Source organism: Dasypus novemcinctus, chromosome 6, assembly GCF_030445035.2.
Source record: "Dasypus novemcinctus isolate mDasNov1 chromosome 6, mDasNov1.1.hap2, whole genome shotgun sequence".
In the NCBI taxonomy this organism is placed as follows: domain Eukaryota; kingdom Metazoa; phylum Chordata; class Mammalia; order Cingulata; family Dasypodidae; genus Dasypus; species Dasypus novemcinctus.
In genome coordinates, this window is record NC_080678.1 from 96,643,631 (window position 1) to 96,665,683 (window position 22,053).

The 22,053-nt window shown below is 49.6% G+C and overlaps 2 long non-coding RNA genes across 2 annotated transcripts; both read left to right on the top strand.

Annotated features, from left to right (window-relative positions):
* Nucleotides 1–11,193: 11,193 nt before the first annotated feature.
* On the top strand, nt 11,194–12,450 carry LOC131278988 (uncharacterized). Its single transcript, XR_009186336.1, has 3 exons — nt 11,194–11,229; nt 12,243–12,322; nt 12,400–12,450. It is a non-coding gene; the product is annotated as an uncharacterized lncRNA (long non-coding RNA).
* A 389-nt stretch (nt 12,451–12,839) lies between these two features.
* On the top strand, nt 12,840–21,192 carry LOC131278891 (uncharacterized). The gene is made up of 3 exons (XR_011648951.1): nt 12,840–12,882; nt 13,001–13,061; nt 21,100–21,192. It is a non-coding gene; the product is annotated as an uncharacterized lncRNA (long non-coding RNA).
* Nucleotides 21,193–22,053: the final 861 nt, after the last annotated feature.

Below are 22,053 nucleotides of genomic sequence, written 5' to 3' on the forward strand. Positions count from 1 at the left end.
GGTATCCTTGAAGGGCAGGGGACAGGGTGAGCAACTCAAGTTGCCTATGGCCCAGATCAGACCCTAGGATTGATGATGCTCTACACGGTCCCTTCCTCAAACCCAGTCTATACATTTGCCAGTCCACGATGCTACTGGATTATGAAAATGGAGTGTATGCTGACCTTGCCAAAGAAATCGCCCTTGTATACACATTGCATATCCTTAGGCTGGCATGTGGCCAGAGGTGGGTGCAGAAGTCTTATCAGGACCACAGTGGACTTCTTAACCCCGGGGAACTAATGTGCCCTATTTCCTGAGCCCGGCGTGCATTCACATGGGGGTTGGAGAAGATGATGGGGAGGATATAGGTTGGTGGAGAATATGGTAATTGGCCACATTCCAAACCCACATTGAAAGCAGAGGCCATGACATTTTTGACAGTTTGAGTGGGGAAGTTGAGTTGTGGCCTGGACTGGGGTAAGTGTAAGGAGGAAGTGAAAGCCCCTGACTGAGTGTCTGACAACACTGTGGGTAAATGGCATTACCCTTACTTTGTAGAGAATGAGAGGAGGAGGCTCATGGACTGAAAGTGATCTGTTGACACTTCTAGAAGGAAGACATGGAGACAGAAACGAAACTCTGGAGTGTGCAACTCCAGGACCCAGTCCTAAACCAATGGCTGGGGTCCCTGGGAGCTGCTGATGTGGTCTTGGAGGCAAAAATAATCTGTTAGGGAAGAGGGTGTGGCTCAATCAGTTGGGCTCCCGTCTACCATATGGTGGTAGGCTTGTGAAAGCAGGCTCACCTGCACGCCATGGAGAGCCAACCCAGCAAGGTGATGCAACTAAAAGGGAGACAAGTAAAATCATAGAGGAGTGTGCAGCAAATGGACACAGAGAGCAGACAAAAAGCAAGCCACAAAGGGGGGGCAATAAATATAAATAAAGGTACAGACACACAGAAGAAAGCACAGTGAATGGATACAGAAAGCAGACAACAAACAAGCTGCAAGGGGCGGGGGGAATTAAAAAAAAATCTGTTAGCTGTGTGGAGGGTCTCTGGTTATCACTCCCATTCAGGGACATCCAGGATTTGGGGAACAGGTGTTTACACTGGATGGACTTGGAAAATGTGGGTGAGCCCCTACTGTGTGCCCACTTCCTTAACCAGGGCACCTCTGAGTTCTAGGGAAGCGACTCCATACTGAGGGAAAAGCCTGTGCAGAGGTCCAGAGAAAGCAGATGTCAGGTGGTCTGGGCAGGCCTGGAGCTTAAGGAAGGAAGGGGAGAAAGGAAGAGGAAGAGAGGAGCACAGGCCAGATGGCAAGGACCTGGGGCCATGAATAAGGCTTACTCTTCATCTCAAGGGCATTTGGGGGTCATTGAAAGGAGGCCTTCATCAGAGGTGTGATGGGTCAGACTTGTGTTTTCAAAAGAGCCTTTGGCATCCGTGCAGAGAATGAATATGAAGGAGGAAGGATGGAAGCAAGGACTGAAGTACAAAGGAGAAGTTAGCCCAGACTTCTGATCCCATGGCTCTGCCCCTGGAGTCATTTTTTCTTGATTTTGTCCCATCTCTGACCCTTTGTGCCAAGGCTGGCAGTGCCTGTACTCAAAAAATTCTCAAAATTCTTGTCAGTTTTGCATGCAGTTCAAGAGTGCCCATGCTACCAGATGAAAGGATTTCCCACATATCCTTACTGGATAATCGCATTTCCAAGCCTGACTTCTTCTGAGGTGGCTGGTTGGATCCATGAGTCATACACCTCATCTTTGCAAATTTCAGTTCAACCAAAGCCTCCCGTGGGACCGTGTTCTTGGGAGCTGCCTTCCTCATATCTCGGGGAGGGCCCTAATAGAGCTGTTTCCGTGCCTAATCAGAATATGTTGTCTTGATTGGCTGAGACCTTTCCAAACCATCAATAGCTGGTTCCTTTTGACTTGTTTTCCCTCCCTCAATTTGCTAAAAATAGCAAGGAGATACCAGGCAGCATTTTCCACACTTACCTTGGAAATTTCCTAGCTAAACATCCAAGAGCTCACTTACGAGTTTTGTCTTCCATCCAGCTTAGCTACACAATTTCACCAAGTTCATTGCTACATAATAAGGATTTGCCTTTCTTCCAGTCTCCAAGAACACATTCATCATTTCCTCCTAAGACCTCAGCAGAAGCACTTTTGATGTCCGTATTTCTACAAACATTATGTTCATTGCAATACAAGTATTCTCTAAGTTAATAAGAAACTTTCTCTACACCTTTCAGTTATTTCTGAACCCTCACCAGAAACATTTGTTTGCCAATTTCTCTTTTTTTTATTAGAAAAGTTGTAGGATTACAGAAAAATCATGCAAGAAAAAGGATTCAAATATACCACCCTATTAATACCTTACATTAGTGTTTTACATTTGTTACAATTCATGAAAGGATATTTTATAATTGTATTATTAACTGTAGTCCATAGTTTACAATTTGGTTCTCTGCCTGAGTTGTACAGTCCTAAGTTTTCTTTAAAAAATTTAATCTAGTAACATATATACAACGTGACATTTCCCCTTTAACTGCATTCATAATGTAATTCAGGGCTATGAATCAGTGTTGCTAATTACATTCACAATGCAGTGCAACCATTGCCACCATTCATTACCAAAACTTTAGGATCAAACCAAATAGAAATTGTATACAATTTACTTTTAATATACACTTTTCTACCAATCTTCTCTTCAAAGTAATCTAGGCTTTTTTTTTTTTTAAATCAAGGGCTTCACATTCTTCCAACCCTCACCCATTATCCAATTCTAGAGCCACTTCCATATGTTTAGATAATTTTAAAAGCACCCCACTCCCAGTACCAAAATCTGTCTTGGTTTGCTGACACTGTTGAGGCACACAATGAGTCAGCTTAGAACAGCCTTCTATTGGCTCATGGGTTTCGAAGTCCCACACTAAGGCCCGATCAAGGACACGCTCTTCCCACAGTCTCCAGTATTTGCTGAAGGCGTGCTGTAGTCCCTGAGGGTCCCTGACTGACTTTCTGCTCTGGGCTGTGAGCCAGGGCCCCACACTGCCATTCATCCTCAGTCTCCAGCCCTGCCTCCATCAGGCTGGATGGCAACACCTGGAGGAACGAGCCCGGTGCCTCAACCCTGTGAAGAAGGAAGGAATGTTCCCTCTCAGTTGCAGCTTTATCCTTCCAGGTTTCGACCAGAATGAGGCAGGCCCACTCCCGATTCTTTTTGCAGAAAAGGAAAGGCTCAGGTTGAGTGAGGAAAGCCTCGCCTGGGTCTCTGCTGGGTTGGCTATGCCTGTCCTCAGCCATCGGCCAAGATCCCTGCAGCTGGGATAGCCTCTGCCATTCCAGGGCCCACGCCGAAGCCACCTGGTGGGGGGATAACCCCACAGGCAAGGGAGGTGGGAAGGGATGTCCAGGGCTGCCCCCACCCCCCTCTGCTCTCTGTAGCACCCACAGTACCCACCCACACCCTTTGTCTGCCCATGACGTGGCTCTTTTATGGCAGTACACAGGCCTCAGAGCACATGCCAGGAGTCCCAACCTGGGTTTCAGGCCAGGCTCTGTGGGATGTGAGCCAGGCCAGCCCCTCTCCATGCTTGGGAATCTCAAGGTCATGATGTAAAATCCCTCGGTTCTTTCTTAACCAGCTCTCTGTGCAGCCTCCCCATGAGTGCCTTGGATTTGGACTGTCCTGTTGCTTCTTCATCTCTGGGGTTTGCAGCCAAATTTGGGGGGGATTTAACTGAAGGAAGGCCAAAGTATTTCAGCTGGTAAATTTCTTCTTGGACCTGGAGTAGATGATTGAGAAGCAGCTTCTGATAGGCTGATGACAGATCTAGAACCTGTCCTAAATTCTCTTCCAAAAGGGGAGAGGTCCTGCCTGTCCTGTTCCTCTCCTGGGGTTCTCCGAGGGTCCTTTCAGCTCCCTTTGGCCTGTGACATGCACTTGGTCCATCTTTTCTTTGAGACTTCACACAGCTTGCCTCAGGGAGCTGCAGCCTGGACCCCCCAGTTCAAACCAGGCATGAGCCTGTGTCACAGCAGAGATCTAGCCAATGGCCTGAGGCAGTGAGCCTGGAATCTTCCAACAAAATTCTTTCAACCCATGAAATAGGCTGCCACACAGCTTCCCTACAGCCTTGGCTGTGACTTGTAACCCCTTTCTCAGCATCCTTGAGATCCTGGTGTACTGCTGGATTAAGTCAGTTTCCAGGAACTGACCTTAGGAAGGTAGCAGATGCACAAGGATGAACAGAGCCAGGCAAGGCAGCAGTTAATCTGTGCTCTCCCTTTCAGAGGGCCATCCAGGTTCTCTTTTTTTCACCTTCTCAGGACCCCTCACAAGGTGACAAGGAGGCACCTGTGGGGGATGTGCAGGTGTGGAATAAAGGGCATTCCAGCGTAAAGGCTGGATGGGATGCCTGGTCCCACCTGCAGCCTCCTGTCCTTTCCTCTGGCACTCATGCCATCCACCACTTCCTGCTGGGAGTTGTCATCTCACTGCCCAAGAAGCATCAGCCTGCTCCAGACAGTCCTAGTAGCCAAATGTTGGGGCCTCTCCCCAAGATGCTTGAGACCTAGTGGCTCACTGGATGCCCCTGCAGGCCAATGGCCCCATGTGGCTTTTGTGGTCTGACCTCAGTATATTCAGGCAGTGGGAAGATCAGGAGGAAGGTACAGGCTTGATGCTGAAACATATTTTTCCACCCTGTCTTGTTTGCTGCTGGTTTCAGGATTCACAGCTCAGAGAGTGGTTAGTGACCTCACAGGTCATCAGGCTCAATCTCCACCTGGGGATAGAACTGCACTGGTAATCTACCTCCACTCACACATGTCCAGTGCCCAAGGACACATTCTTTACAGAGACACTGCGAAGATAACTCTGAATTTTAGGTCATGTTTCCTTGCATGGACCAACATTTTCATACCCTGCAGGAATGGCCCGATCAAAACTGAAAATTAACCTCCCATCTCCTGACCTCCAGTCCTACCTTCCAGAAGCAGCCACTTGCAAAACCTCTTCTTTTGTGAGCATGTTGCACATTATTCTGATAACATGGTTGTACTGAGTACAGTTTCTTATTAAAGTTTACATATTATCTCTTGAACTCTTCCATTTTCCTAACAGAGTTAAATAATTTCAGACTAAGTATTTATTGCTTACTTTGCCATTACAATATAAATATTGTTTATAGCTGAGCTATTTATTATGCTGTTTAGTTTTTAATGATTTGTTATGTTTATTTTTACCTTGTTACTTCAGGGATCTTTTAGTTTCCCATGTTTTCTGATTATGTAGAAGCTTCCCTCTTACATAACTAGCTTCCCAATTTTTTCACAGATATTCTCTTAATTCTCTGAGACTATAAATTGCAGAATTTTTACATTTTATCCCGCTCACTAATTCTTCTGATTTTTTCTGGTTGTTGCTGTAGGTACTGATATTTTGGTCACAAATTATAAGAGCTGAGGTGTTCCTCGAGTGTCTGACCATCTTTGTCCATTCTCATCTAAAAGGGGGGCACAAAAACACTATTGCAGCTCATTGTGCCAGAAGCTTTTTGCTATTCCACACTGTGTCCTTCTCCAGTCTTTGGGTATCCTGTGACTTATTCTACTGGCCATAAGCCCTTGCTTTCTTTCTGTAGTCTAGACCCTCCTTCAAAATCATCTCAAACTGGGAACTTTCCTAGATGGTGTGTGTGAGTTGATGACTCTTGCTTCCTATAAATATTCTTGTAATTGTAATTCTTTTGAAGGCCCTTTTCAGTCAGGGCAAGAAGAGAAGAGTAGAGAGAAGTGTTAGCATTAGCTAGGAAAAGGACGGGCCTTGTACTTTTTCCTGTGGGCTGCGAAGGGTAAAGTCTGTACTGTGGGTGCCTTTTCAGAAGCTAGAGCTTTGCAGTCCAGAAGTTGCCCGATGCTAGAGAGGACCCAGAGTGCCTGCACCTTCTGCAAAGGGCAGAGCAGGTGCTTTGTGATTGGAGATGGGTTCTTATCCATGCTAGCCCCAGAAAGTGTGGCCAACGACTTGACCTGCCTGACCCTCAGTTATCCCATGTCTGAAATGATAGTAACACTGGGTCATCAGGTTGTCCTGGAATTGGAAGTCATGCATAAAAAGTGCCTGGGATATAAATACCCCATAAATGATAGCCGTGATATCTTTAGAACCATTTGTCCTTAGTTTCCTCATTGTCTGCTGGCAGTTTTACTTATTTAATTTTTTAAAAAGATAAATAGATCACACAACTCTTACATTAAAAAACGTAAGTTCCCATATACCCCACTCCCCACCCCCCACCCCCGCTCCTCCCACATCAACATCCTCTTTTATCAGTAAGGCACATTCATTGCATTTGGTGAATACACCTTGGAGCACTGCCCTGCTGACCGTTTTAGACACAGCCTAGAGGAGGCAGTAAAGAGGGAGGGGAGGAGAAGATTGCTCTTGGGTATATAGCAATGTCTGTAAACAGGACATTGATAATTGTTTTAGTTTCCTCATTGCTAAAGCAAATACCATACAGTGGGTTGGATTACACAAAAAGCCAGCTAACAGGGAGGTGAAGAAAGTCAACCACCACACCAGGGAGCCAAGAGTGCTTACAACTGCAAACAGGAGAACTGTATCCATCATCCAAGTGGAAGCTAAGCCCCTTCTTGATACAAAGGTGGAGTGGACATAACCATCCCAGAGTCCACAGGATGGAGGAGTGGAGTATGGATTAGAGCAGACTTGCTGATGCTCTATTCTGGAATTGTGATTAGTGATGGAAGTAAATGTGGCATTGAGGTGGAGAAAGTGGCCATGGTGACTGCTGGGGGTGGGGAGTGGGAAGAAGAGATGTGATGTGGGAGCATTTTCAGGACTTGGAGCTCTCCTGGGTGATACTGCGGGGACAGTTACTGGACATTGTATGTCCTCCCATGGCCCACTGGGTGGACTGAGGGAGAGTATGAACTTAAATGTGGACCATTGACCATGTGGTGCAGCAGTGCTCAGAGATGTGTTCACCGAGAGCAGTGAGTGTACCATGATGTTGGAGGCTGTTGTTGTAGGAGGAGTGGGGTAAGGGGGGTGCGGGGTATATGCAGACCTCATATTTTTTTAATGTAACATTGAAAAATAAAGACAAAAATTTATTGGCTGAGAGAGATCCAAGCCAAGATGATGCTTTCTTCCCGAAGACTGGCCTCCCAGGGCAGTCTGTTTAGGTCTTTGGTCCTGAGCCCCTATGTCATGATGCAATGCACATGGCAGCCTCTCCTGGTCTCCCCCTTCTCTTCTAGGCTCTGTTGACTTTTACCTTCCAGCTGCTCCCTTTGTGGCTTTTTCTCTGTGTCCTTACCTAAAGGTCTTCAGTAACAGGATTAGGACCCATTCTGGACCACATACTATCTGAGGCAACCTCATCAAAGTCCTTATCCTCAAGGGTTCATACCCAGAGTAATGGATTTAGTTTCAGAACATGTTTTTTATGGATACAGAGCTCCAAACTGCCCAATGGTACATTAATTGCTGGAAGGGAAAGGAAGGGCCTCCCTGTGGGTTGGTCCCTCTGATGCATGGCATAGGGGAGACTTGAATGGTCACAAATCCAGGGAGAGAGCCAGCAGGGAATAAGGAGGCCTGGGGCCAGCCTTGCCCCCATAACTTACCTCTGCAGGCCCTCAGACTGCAGGCCTGCATGGAACCCAGGCACCTGCCACTTCCCTCCATAACCTGAGTCATGCCCAGCTCCACAAAGCTGTACACAACAGATCTATGGACATGCAAAGACCTTGAACCCAGGGGAGATACGTAGATATGAGCGGCTTCCCACCTGGCCAGAAGGGGCTCTGAGCCTCAGCCTCCTCCAACCACCTCACTTCTTCCAGGCACTGAACACAACCTGGAGAAGCTTCTCCATTTACTCAGAGGGAGAAAGAGCCTGAAAGTGTGGGTGGGAGGGCCTGTGGCTTTCCCTGCTGGTCAGCACCTGATGGGCTCAGCCAGCCAATCCATCACCCCCATTCCTGGCCCTCTCGGCCTCTCCAGGGTCCACACCTCTGTCTGCCTGGGGCTGACTCGGCTTCAGCACTGGAAGGTCCCAGTCCAGGAAGCTCCTCTGACCTGGGCAAATGGGCTGGGGGCACTCCCCTGCCCTGCTCACCAGATGCACTGTGGGGCCTGAGGGCTGCTGCTCTCCAAGGCTGTGTCTGGGAGGGAGGCACCTGTTAGAGAGGCAGCTGGAATTGGGGCACAGGTAGAAACTCTGCTTGCCTGACAGGGCACCTCGTCCCCCTGACCCATGCCCTCTTGTCCTCAGGTCAACCTTTGTGGGGAAAAGCTGGAAGAGCATTTACAACTTTGTTGCCAACATCATGAATAAATTAAAGAAGTAAGGCTTCTCTGAGCTGCGGGCCCCTTGGGCTGTGGGAGCTCGGCCCCGGCCAGGCAGAGCACACATCCCTTGGAGCCTCCAGGGGCCTGCACGTCCCTCGGGTGGGAGCCCTGAGGCCAGGGCTCTGAACCAGAGCAGAGGACAGATGGACAGATGCCAGTGGATGCCCCCTGTGGTGGCCGAGGGGTGGTGCCAAGGGGGGGGCAGCTCAGTAAAGTCCATCCACGGCCAGGACAGGGAGGTGGTGACCAGCTCCCCAGAGGGGCTAATTGTTGGAGGAGGGGTGATGGGGGAGGGGAGATGGGGAGGGGAAGGAGGGACAGAGCTACAAGAATATCACAGTAGAAGGGAGACACCTCAGAGATGCGAGTGCAGGTCTCGATGCCACTGCAGGTGTGTGTAGGTGTGTGCAGGTGTGCACATGTGTGTGCAGGTAGGCGCATCTTCTGGGGTGTTGGGCTCCAGGAGTGGGCAGAATGCCATCCTGGCACCCGCTCTTGCGTGAAGCCTCCAAGTCCTTCACTCAAGTTGTCGGCACTGCCTGGTGGGGAGTGCGCCCAGACGTGAGATGTGGTGGGGAGGGGGTGGCTGGGCAGGGGCCCAGCCTGGCTGCCTGGGCGTGTGGCTTCCAGCTGTGAGCGGCCTCTCATGAGTGGGTGCTTCCTCACAGCCCGAAAATGCGGATTGCCTTCATCACGTTTGACTCTCAGGGCTACGTGTCCATGGACCTCACGTCAGACGAGTAAGACCCCCCGATGCCCTCAGCAGACCCGGAGGCCCCGCAGGGCAGTGAGGAATGAGCCCCAGCATCAGGCTGGCCCTCACCCAGGACCCAGGTTCCTTGGGGACGCCTGGCACCTGGCACTGTCTCCCCCAGTGTTCTCTCCTCACCCCTTCCCCTGTCTCCCTTCTGTCCTGAGCACCCCCTGGCAGCACCTCCCTTCATCAGAGTCTCTGAAGAGTCCAGGGACCCAGGGGGGCTGGTGGAGACTCGTGCATGTCCTGTCCCAGCCCTGCCTGTGCTGTGAGCCCAGCCCTGTGCCTGTTCGTCCCCCTCTAGATTTGGGGGGGCAGGGTCCGAACCAGGCGGGACAATGGGGGCAGTCAGGGTGCTGGAGCAAAGGGTCCGGGGAAGTCAGAGTGGGTCAAAAGAGGAGCCCAAGGGCAGGGTCCCGCAGGCATGGGGTAGGCACAGCTAGGGACACACGGTGGCCTGGATGGGGTCACAAAGCCTGGGGGTGGGGCTGGCAATGTGCCTGGTGGCCGCAGGGTCCAGGCACATGGGGACGCCAGAGCTGGGGCTCCATCCCGAGTGGGGAGCCCAAAGGAGCCTTGGGTACATGTCAGCCTATGGGTGGCACCTGGGGTTGGAGCAGAGCACGCTGCCTGCAACTTGGAGGGAAGGCAGGGCAGCAGGAGTAGCAGGAGGCAGCACCTGAGGGGGGGTGCCGGGGGGGCCAGTCCTCCCCATGGTGCTCCAGGAGGAGCTGCAAGGGCTGATGCTCTGGGCAGCATGAGAGCGTGGAGGGGGAGTGGGTGTCATGTGAGTTTGGAGGTGGGAGGAAGCAAGTCTTGGAAGGCCCCTGGTTGGGGCCGTGGTGTCCAAGGGGAGCTGGCCTGGGGTAGGAAGGCCCCCCCAGGCAGGAGGCTGCAGGAGCTGTGCAGGGGGTACACGTGCAGGGAGCCCTGAGTCCTCAAGCAGCAGCCCTGGGGGTGTGTGGCCTGCAGCAGAGCTGGGGCAGCCTGGGTCTGGTGCTCCCACAGGTGCTCCCTGCTGGAGCTAAGGAGGGGTGGGGCAGAGGGGCGGGGTAGGGCCTGAAGTGTCCCTGGACTTGGGAGCAGAGGGAGCCCGACCCCCTGGGGTGTGTGTGGAGAGCATGGGGCCGCGGGCGGCAGGTGCAGGGTCCTGGAGGGTCTGCTGTGGGGGCAGAGGCCAGAGCATAGGGACTGGGTGGCCCCAGCTGGGCTGTCAGGAGAGTGAGATCGGGGAGGGGGGTCCTAGGGCAAGAGGCACCTGCAGGAGGAGGGGCTTGCCCAGGGAGGTGGAGCCTGCACACCAGCCTCCAGGGGTCCCAGCCCACCTCCTGGGCTGGGTGGGCCTGTGAGGCCACCCCCTCTGCCCCCCCCCTGCCCACAGCCCACCCTCCTACCAGCTTTCGGCCTTTCTCCCCCAGCAGCCCAGGAACCCTCTTAGGCCTATTTGCTGCTTCCTCTAGCACTGACACAAGCATCTAGTGGCACTGAGCTCCCCCCCAGGGGGCTGCTGAACAGGGGAGGGGGAGGGCAGTGGAGAAGCAGGACAAGCTTCCCCAAACACAGCCTCCAGTGGGCCACCTGCCGGGGGTCCCCCAGGAGTTCCACAGAAACACTGGTCCCTCCTGAGTGCTGCCTCGCAGCTGCACGTGCAGGGATGCCCCTGCTGTGGAGTGGACGGTCAGAGGCAGGGTCCCTTGGACTGGCGACTGGGTGCTGTGGGTCAGGGATGCACCCAGCAAGCCAGATCGAGCCCATGGGGACAGCGGAGCCCTGTCTGCATGTGAGATGCACCCGCGTCCTTGCACGTCCATGCAGAGCCACTGTGGGAGGGCCACGCCCACCTCACTGCCTTCTCCATGTTGCGTTTCAGAGAATATCTTCAACAAGGTCTTCGGAGACTCATGCATGAGCGTAATCTGGTGTCATCTTCCTACATGAATGAAGGACTAGAGAAGGTACAGCTGCTGGAGCCTGGGGAGTTCATCCCTCTGTATCACGTTCTTGGAGGGCTCCTTGTTCATCTAACCCCCTTGTCCAACATTTCCTTCTTTTGTTGCAGGCAAATATGATGATGAGAAAATCCAGCTCTCGAGGTAAGCCCCCTCCTGCCCTCCATGTTCTCAGGGGTCGAGGGCCAAGCCGGGCTTGGGCATCAGTGCATTCGCATCCCGATCCCTCCCCCATGTTCTAGCTCTGAGCTGGAGGAAGTTCCTTATGGTCTCTGAGTTAGAATCCTCCTCTGTACAAGGAGGCTAGGATAATACCCACCTTGCCTTTATGAGAACTAAGGTATCTGCCTGCACCTTTGGTTTTGAGAGGCTGCAAATGCGTCCAGGTGAGGCCACTTCCCTCTCTGACCTGCAGTTGGGGAAAAAAAAGGAAGCAGACGAGGGCCCCACGCAGACATAGGGTTTGATTTATGGGACGTCTTCTCGATTGCCACCCTTTGTTGCCTGCTGCGCCCTCTGAGCTGCACTGTGGCTTTCGGCTCTTCTTCCTTCCACCCTGTGCCTTCCTCCCTGATGGTGTTGGGTGCTGTCCACAGACCAGTACTGACGTCCTTCCAGGCTTCTCAGGGGGCTGCACTGGGGTTTGCAGAGCCCTTGGCTGGGCGCATGGTCCCCCATCCAGGGCCTTGGCCAGGGGCCCTGGGGCCCAGGACACTGGCAAGAACCCCCAGGCCAGCCCAGATCACGGATCCCTTACCCTAAACCTGCTGCCCACCCATTACAGCAGGTCAGCCTGTGGTCTCCCTGCTGTTCTGGAGTCTTGCACCTGTCAGGTGCACGAGATGGGTTTCCCTTCCTGGCACAGGTGGTACCATCTGGTGGGGGGGTGGGGCAGCCAGGCAGGAGGGGCCCTTAGGTGGGCTCGGTCTCCTGTCTGCCAGGTGGGTCCTGGGCTCAGGCCCTTCTCTGCTGAAAGCCTGCAGAGTAGGGTGGCTGGCACATGCATCCCAGTGAGCTGCCCATGCCTTGCCTGTGAGGACTTGGTGTGGGGCACTGGGCCGTGTCCCAGCATGGGCAGCCCTGAAGTTCTGCCACCGTGGCTCCCTTGTGCACCCCAGGTGCCCTTCCCACCTGACCCCACTTTGCTTGTCCTCCAGGTAGGAAGGTCACCAGAGTGGTCTATGCTCTGACGGCTGCAAAAATACCTGAAGGGGCAGACTGGCTAGCTGCGGAGGAAGTGAGTCCAATCCATCATTACAGCCATTATGCTGCACTGATTCTGGGAAATTCTACTCAACACCTTCTTTCTCTTAGGCTCGAAAGGCTCGGAAGATGGGAGCGATCGTTTCTGCCATTGGTGCAAACAAGTTTGAGCAAAAACAGGTAAGTGAGAACAGGTAATGCAGGGGCCGCCCTTGAGCCTGGTTTGGGGCAGGTGTCAGAGGCTGCTTTCCCTGGGTAGCTTAAGGATGCCATCCTAACCCCCCGCAATTACTTGGGTCTACCCCGTCCACTTTAAAGGGTGGAGTTGGTGGGCTCAGTTGCACCCCAGCTGAGGGTGGAGGCTGCCCCCATGAGTTCTGCTGCAGATGAAGGATCTACTTCCAGGGAAACACTGCCCAGACCCTGACGTGTTGGCCAGGCACTGTCCCATTTGTGGAACCAGTTGCTCCTTCCATGCCCTGGCTGTGCGCCCCAACCACCTCCTCTCCCTCGTAGCTGGAAGGAATTGCACATTCCAAGGACCATGTTTTTGGGGTCCCTGATCTGAACTCCCTGTCAAGCATCATTTCCCAGGTGAGTGGGAACTGGACGTGAGAAGCCCGATGGGTGTGAGAAGCTGAAAGTGAGGAGGGGCTTGTCGAGAATCTCCCCAGAGCTCACATACTGCCCTTCTGCCCACTGTGGATTCTAGGTAATTGAGAAGAGCTGTATCAAAATTAAATCTCTGGAGCCTACCAGTGTCTGCATGGGAGGTAAGGGCTGAGGTGTCACTGGTGTAGACAGAGGTATGTGTGTGCATGTGTATGTACATCCATGTGTGTATGTGGATATGCTTGTGTGTATGTTTGTGAATATATATGGGTGTGAATGTTTGTATGTGTGGGCCTTTTCATGAGTGTATATATGTGCATGTGGGTGTTGGCATGTGTTTGTGTGTGTGTATGTACATGTGTTGTGGTGGTTGAGGCTGTATAGACCCCATAAAAGCATGTTCTTAAAGCTATTCCATTCTTGTCGGTGTGAACCTAATGTATGTCGGGCCTTTCCCTTTTGAGGAGGTTACTTCAATTACGGCATAGCCCAGGGTTGCTCTCTGTCCTATTACTGGAGTTGTTTAAAGTAAATGAAATTCAGAAGAAGAGAGAGACAGCAACAGAAGCAAGACACTGGAAATAAGGACACCCAGAAGAGAAGGGAGAGATCAGCAGATGCACCATGTGCCATGCGACATACATTGGAGTCCAGGATCATCAGCAGGTGGTCTTCAGGAAGAAGACTTCAGAACTGTAATCTGAAAGCAAATAAATCCCCACTCAAAAACCCAACCCATTTCTGGTATGTTGCTTTTGGCAGCCTAGCAAACTGTAACAGATTTTGGTAATAAGAAAGTGGGTAACTGCTATTGCAAATACCAAAAATGTTTAAAAAGCTGTTAGATGGGACAACCAGCAAAATGGCAACAGAATAAGGAGCTCCTGGAGTCAGTTTGTGCTACAGGGCTGTTAGTAACCCCCCAGAGCTGTCTAAGTCACCTGTTTGGGGCTTCCAGGAGACCAGATAAATATCCTGCAACATCAGGAGCTATTCTGTGTCTAGAACTGGAAGTTCCACTTCCAAAAACCAGGAAGAGATGTTTGGGCACCAAATTCAACTACTAATTAGAAAATTCAGCAGGTTCAAATATAATCCTAAGAACTGCTGAAGTTTGAGCCAGTCCAAGTTTGAAAGAGGCCAGTAGCCACCATTTTGACTCCATCCCCCAGGATGAGGGTAAGCCAGGTTGACTGAAAATTACAGTGAAGGTAGGGACCAGCTTCTTTCACCAAGATCATCCTGCAGTCCTAGCCTATGCTTCAGCCCCACCTCTAGCAGAGAGGAAGCTGTCAGGCCCTGCACCAGCCTCTCTGAGTAACTGTGGGTTTATTTGGTTGGCACAGACCAAATAGTTAGAAGTCTACCAGGTCATCTGTCATCATTTTGGGCCTGCATGGCATAGATTGCTGCCCACACCTGCAGCTTGATCTCCTCCCCAGGCTGGGAAGAAAGGGGCGTGAAGCTTCATCAGTCTCTCTGGGCAACTGCAGTCTAGGACTGTATGACTTGAATTATTATACAAGGGTGCAGCTCTGTCCCTACCCCTGGCAAAGGAGAAAACTGGGAGAAGCATCATCAGTCCCTGGGGCAATGAGGGTAGCTTGACCCTCCACAGCTTACAGCACCAATGACATCCTTGGCTTGTACTAAATGACAAACAAGGGAGAAAATACAAGAGCCCTAAAGAGAGAAACTGCACCCAGAATAAATACATTTAGTAGCCACATGCCAAGCAGCAACAAAAATTCCAATCCACACCAAGAAACAGGAAGATATGGCCCAGTTAAAGGAACAAGACAAGCCTCCACATTACATAAAGGAGTTAAGACATCTAATCATAGATATTGAAACAAACCTCAATAAATTCAATGAGATGGCTAAGGAGAGTAGGGATGCTAAAAAGACATTGGATGAGCACAAAGAAGAATTTGAAAGCATACATAGAACAATAGCAGACTTATGGGAATGAAAGGTGCAATAAATGAAATTTAAAATACACTGGAATTATATAATAGCAGATTTGAAGATGCGGAAGGAAGGATTGGTCAGCTTGAAGAAATGAACTCTGAAAGCAAACACAGAAAAGAACAGATGAAGAAAAGAATGGAAAAAATTGAACATGGTCTTGGGGAACTAAATAACAGCAAGAGAAGTGCAAACATTCATGTCATGGGTGTCCCAGAAGGAGAAGAGAAGGAAAGGGGGCATAAGGAATATTTGAAGAAATACTGGTAGGAAATTTCCCAACCCTATTGAAGAATATAGATATCCATGTCCAAGGAGCGCAAAGTACTCCCAACTGAATAAATCCAAATAGACCAACTGTGAGGCACATACTAATCAGAATGTCAAATGCCAAAGTCGAAGGGAGAATTCTGAGAATAGCAAGAGAAAAGCAATGCATAACATGTAAAGGATACCCAAGAAGACTAAGTGCCAATTTCTCATTAGAAACCACAGAGGCAGGAAGACAGTGGTATGATATATTTAAGATACTGCAAGAGGAAAATTTTCCAGCCAAGAATCTTATATCCAGCAAGATTGTCTTTCAGAAATGAGGGAAAGTTTAGAACATTCACAGATAAACAGAGACTGAGAGAGTTTGTAACCAAGAAATCAGCTTTGCAGGAAATACTAAAGGGAGTGCAGGAGCCTGAAAAGAAAAGACAGGAGAGAGAGGCTTAAGAGAGATTCTACAAATGAAGAACATATTAGTAAAAGTAAGTAAAAGTGCAAAAAGAATAGTGAAAATAAAACAGAAAAGATAAAACCTAAATATTTAGAAATAAACTTAACAATGTAAAGCATTTTTATTCAGAAACCTGCAACTCATTGTTAAAAGAAAAAAAAAAAAAAAAGACCTAAATAACTGGAAGAACATTCCATGCTCACAGATTGGAAACCTAAATATCATTAAAGATACCAATTCTACTCAAACTAATAAACAGATTCAATGCAAACCTGATAAAAATTCTATCAGCCTTTAAAAAATAAATGGAAAACACACTTATCAAATTTATTTGGAATGGTAAGGGGTCTTTAATAGCCAGAAACATCTTAAAAGGAAAAGTGAAGTTGGTGGACTCTCACTTCCAGTCTTTAATTCATATTACCTAGCTACAGTGGTAAAATAGCATGGTCCTGGCATAAAGACAGACACATAGACCGATGGATCCAGACTGATGGTTCAAAAGTAAGACCCTCACATCTATGGTCTAGTGACTTTTGACAAGCCTGTCAAACACCTCCAACTCGAGCAGAACAGTCCATTCAACAAATGGTGCTGAGAGAACTAGATTTTCATAGTCAAAAGAAGGAAAGAGGACACCCCTATATCTCACACTTTCTACAAAAATTAACTCAAAATTGATAAAAAATCTAAATGTAAAAGCAGGAGCCATAAAGTTTCTAGAAGAAAATGTAGTAAAATATTTTTAAGACCTGGTGGTAGGTGGTGGAGTCTTAAAGGAGATAAGAGGAGGACTGAGGTATACCACTGATGTTTAATGTATGTAAAAGTTTTAATTAACCTTACTGTAAAAGTGTGGAACTGTATAGAGTTGAAGGTACCACATTATAGTGAGTAACAGCTGGTTTATAAATGGGAATGTGGCTGAAAAGGGTAGTCTAGGAATGTAAATGCCAATTGACAGAAAGCTAGAGAATTAACTAGGGACTAAATAACACAGTAAAACCAGAGGTGGATGGGAATTGTGGTTGATGGTACAGATGCAAGAGTTCTATGTGAACTACAGCAGAAGTACATCACTATTGCAGGTTGGTGGGAATGTGATGAAGCATGGGAAAACAATTGGAGTGACCTATGTGCTGTGGTTAACAGCAGTGATGTAATATACATGCATCTATGTTAAAGATGTACTGTGTTGATACTGTTTGAGTATGGAAAAAGTGTGCAAAATATATGCTATGGACCTAGTAATGATCGATGATATTGTCTGATAATCTGTAACAAATGTTCCACCATGGTGTGATGTGTTGACAGAGGGATGCTGTATAAGCATTCTGTACATGTACATGATTGTTTTGTAAGTTTGTAACTTCTATCATAAAAATACATTAAAAACATAATAGCAGGGTAGTATGGGGGAAAAATATACCAAATAAAAGATAAGGACTATGGTTAGGAGTAAGATTTTGAAGAAATTCTTTCATAATTTGTAACAGATGTCTCACAACAATGCAAAATGTTGGTGGTGAGTTGATGTATGAGATCTCTGTATGATGTTATGCATGTTTGCTTTGTAAGTTCCCAACTTTTCTATACACATATTATTTATGTGTGTTCATGTATAAATGATATAAACATAAAAAATAATAATAGGGTGGGTTAGGGAAAAATAAACCAAATGTAAGATTCTTTGGTTAGTAATATTTTAAGGATGCTCTTTAATCATTAGTAAAAAATGCTCCACAACAATGTAAGGTATTGGTGATAGGGTGAGGTATGAGAGCCCTGTATGAGGTTTATATGTTTCTTACACACTATTTCTTTATCTATGTTTATGCATGAGTGATATAATTCAATAATGTTAAAAAATACAAAGAAAAAAAAGCTGTTAAATGGGATAAAAATGTAGAGGTGGAAGAATTGGGTGGTGCTTGAGAGAAAAGGCCCAGAGTACTTTGAAGAGATTGTTGGTAGAAACACAGATGCTAAAGGAACTTCCGATGAGGCCTTAGTCAGAGATGATGAGTGTGTCGTTGCAAACTGGAAGAAAGGCGATCCTTGTTTTAAAGTGGCAGAGAATTTGGCAAAGTTGAGTCCTGATATCATATGGAAGATGATAGAATTTGGAAATGGCAAGCTTGGAAATGTAGCTGAGGAGATTTGAGACTAAATGTAGAAAATGCAGCCTGGCTTCTCCTTGAAGCTCATAGTAAAATGTGAGAGGAAAGGGATAAGTGAGGACTGAACTGATGGGCACAAAGAGAGCAGATATTGATGACTTGGTAAATTCTGAGGTTCTGGAAAGTGAGTCCCCAGAGAATAGTGCCCCATGTGAAAATATCCCTGAACAGGAAGCTGGTCATCAGTGTGCATCAGGACTGGGAATGCAACCATCCAGGGAGGATCTCCAGAAGGTCCTTTGTCTTATGGCCTGGACCCCAGTGTTCTACCTGTGAAACCAACAAGTTTTTTGCAAAATCTGTATGAATGGAGCCATTACTGGTTTGGTCTATAAAGAACAGAAATGGGGTAGATTGATGGAAAAATGACTTCAAAGGCACAACCATGGCAGCCGAGGTCTGCACTGTAGACAGTATTCAGCCAAGAGAGCAGACCAGCCCTGCCATGTAGAAGGTGTGAGTACACCCAGGAGCCTGAAGGTCAGCCGTGCTATGTGGAGGTGTGAGAACGCCTGGGAGCTTGGAGGTCAGCCCTGCCATGTGGAGGTGTGAGTACATACAGGAGCTTGGAGCTCAGCCCTGCCATGTGGAAGGTGTGAGTACACAGAGAACTTGGAGTTCAGCCCTGCCATGTGGAAGGTGCAAGTACACCCGGGAGCCTGGAGGTTAGCCCTGCCATGTGGAAGGTGTGAGTACACCTGGGAGCTTGGAGGTCAGCCCTGCCATGTGGAAGGTGTGAGTACAATGAGAGCTTGGAGTTCAGCCCTGCCATGTGGAAGGTGTGAGTACAATGAGAGCTTGGAGTTCAGCCCTGCCATGTGGAAGGTGCGAGTACACCTGGGAGCTTGGAGGTCAGCCCTGCCATGTGGAAGGTGTGAGTACACCTGGGAACTTGGAGGTCAGCCCTGCTATGTGAAGGTGTGAGTACGCCCAGGAGCTTGGAGGCAGCAACCTTTTGTCTTGTTGGAAGAGTGCCACCACCCGAGATTTCTCAGATGCCTTGGGGATGATGGAGAGACTGTTTGCCACCCAGATGCTTGACAAGTTGGGGCTGAGAGCTGGCTGTCACCTCAATATTTGACGATGCTGGAGCCTTCACCCCATTGTTTGGGGTGGGCAGGGATCCTGTCAAACACCCGGAAAGGGTGGGGCTTCTGATGTATTAGGGCCTGAGGTCACACTGTTGTTCCATAATGACTCTCAGACCTGGCAATCTCATGGGTCTGCCCTGAAGGGTTTTGGAATTGTTTGGGACCCGTGACCCCTGTTTTCCTTCCAATTTCTCCCTATGGCAGTGGGAATGTTTGCCCTATGACTATCCCTTCTGTGTCTCTTGAAAGCAGGTAACTTGTTCTCTGAGTCCCCAGGTCCACAGCCAGAGGAATTGTGCCCCAGGACAGATGACAGCTGTAACTGATTTTGATAAGAAGTTTACTTAATATTGTTACTGAAATGAATTAAGGCTTCTGGGATGTTGTGATATAATTAATGTATTTCAATATGGCAAGAACATGTCTTTTTGGAGTTCACGGGGTGGAGTGTGATGGTTTGAACCTGTGTAGACCCGAGAAAAGTACATTCTTAAAGCTGATCCATTCCCGTGGGTGTGGACCTATAGTAAGTAGGGCCTTTTAATGAGGTTCCTTCAGTTAAGGCCTGGCCCAGGGTGGGTCTTAATCCTCTTATTGGAGTCCCTTATAAGATAATGAAATCCACACAAAGAGAGAAAGCCATGGAAGGAAGAAGCTGGAAGCAACACAGCCTGGAAGAGGAGGGAGACCAGCAGATGCCACCAAGGACCTTGCGGTGTGACAGAGGAGGCTAGGGTCACTGGCAGCTGGTCTTCAGGGGGAAGGTACCATCTTGATGGTGCCTTGATTTGGACCTTTCCAAGGCTCAGAACCGTGAACTTGTATGCTGATAAATCCCCACTGTAAAAGCCAACCCATTTCTGGTATGTTGCTTTTGGCAGCCTAGTGGACCAGAACAATTGTGTGTGTGCAGGCATGCTTTTGTGCACAGATACGAGTATAAGAGGAGCATGAACCTGTATGTGTGTATGCATGCATGTTTGTGTGTATGTGTTTCAGACTCCATATGTGTGTGCATGTGGATACCATCATGTGTGTACATGCGTGTGTATGTGTGTGTTTGGGTTGTGTATGTGTGCATATGTGTGCATGCACACATATCCATTTATGTTTGTGTGTTCATGGGCATGTGTGAGAATCATGTTTGTGTATGTATCTGTCTATGTGCATGCAGTGTGTGTGTGTATTTGCAATGTATGCATGTGTACATGTGAGCATGAATATGTGTGTTTGGATGTGTGGTGTGTGCACATATGCATGTGTATGTGCCTTTGTTTATATTTGGGTGTCTATATGTGTGTGCATGTGTTTGTGTGTGTGTGAATGTGTGTGGTGTGTGAGTGTGTTTGAAGTGTGCAGGAAGTTGCTCATTTGTGAGTGGCTCTGTGAGGGTGCTTGTGGGTATCTGTGTGCAAGTACATTTGTCCCCTCTCAAAAAAAAATGTTTACAAACAAGAAGAAAGGAAAAGCATATTTAGAGCACCCTCGACACAGCACCAGCTGGTGGAGCACAGGAACAAATGAGATGCACATTACACAGAAGCAATTAGCCATCATCCCCACCGCACAAAACTGAGTGGCCATTTGAAACCTGCAAGTCACAGCTTCAGAGGATGGGGAACCTGACATGCGTGGCTCAGGCATGGAGGAAAGACATGGCCAAGCCCGACATCCAGCATGCCCCAGCTCAGCGCAGTGGGAGAAGGGCCTCCCAGCCTGGCAGGGGCACCTGCTGATCGGCCGGCAGCTGCCTCCTCCCCGAGGTGGAATCCTGAGTCCCGCCCCCACCTGGGACCTGGGCAGGAGCCCTTTCCCTGGCCATGGCCGTGGGCCCCTGCTGAGCGCGGCCAGTGGGGACCTGCTTGGCAGTGACTTTTGGTGCTGAGTCTGCGAGTGGGAGGCCCTCCCTGCCTGGGCTGAGCTCTGCTCTCACCTGTAAAGCAAGGGGTGACTGCCCACTGCCAGCATCCCATGGCTTTAGGGAGCCCCTTGGGATTTCAGGGGCAGAGCTCACCCTAAGGAGAGGCCTGGCAGGGCACAGTCAGGGTTTCTAAGAATCAGTGGTGAGAAGAGGCTGCTTGGAGGTGGTGTTCCCCAGAGGTGGTGTCCCCACAGCTGCTTCCTTGCCTGAGTCCCCTTGGGTGTTCGTTCTGGGGCAGCCTGTCCTGAAAGGAAGAGCTGAGGGAACACAGCTCTGAGTGCATCCTCACAAGCCTGTTCCACGTTGTCCTTGCAGAAAGCCCTGATATCAAGGTGCATGGAAGAGGCTTTGCGAATGCCCTGAATAAGAAGGACATTATTTGCAGATTCAAGTTCAGCAGAACCAAGTTCAAAGGTAAGTACCTGCCCAGATGCGTCTGAGTCCCGAGTGACCCCACAGCATGTGTTGCTTCTGAGACACCCAGCCTTGCCTGTCCTTGCTGGCCTCTTTCAGTGGATGTAGTAGGGTCAGAGGCAGTGTGCCATGCAGGGTCAGATGGGCTGGGGGCCTGGCCCCCTCCCACCCTGACCAGAAACAGACCCCAGGCACCTGGAGCAGGGCTGAGCTCTGCCTCACAGGGCATCGTCCCCAGGGCCAAGACAGAGACTGCAGGAGGCTCTGGGGGCATGGGCAGCCAGCCTGGGCCCTGCACCCTTCCTGGGCCACTGGCCCCTGCAGGGAAGGTGGCTCATCCTGAGCTGAGATGAGGAGCCCCAGCCAGGCATGTGCTCCAGAGTCTGAGGCCCAGTCCCCAAGGCCTTGGCTCCTGAGCCTGTTTTCTTTCCTATAACATGGGCCATGGTCATGGTAAGATCTCGTAGTAGAGGGGTAGGTGCCCTCGAGGGCGTAATAATTGTGTGAAAATGTAAGAAGCAGCCTATTACTTGGCAGGACTGAGGTGCCAGGCATGTGGCCAAGGGTGAGCAGCCTTAGGAAGCAGAGGGCCTGGCAGGCAGCCCCCAGGGAGCTGGGGTTGGGTGGGCCTTCCCCAGAGCCTGGGCTGCTGGGCGGCCCTCAGCACCCTCTGCCTGCCAGCTCCTCGCTGCCTCCGGTTGTTATGGTTGCATTTTCCTGGGTCAGTGCCTTGCCTGGCCACCTGGTAGACCCAGCACTGCTCCCTTCTCCAGCACTGGTGGGCATCTGCTCCTCTAGGTGGGCAGAGCACGGGGAGGACCTTGGCGCTGGCTCTCCACCCAGCACGTGGGTGAT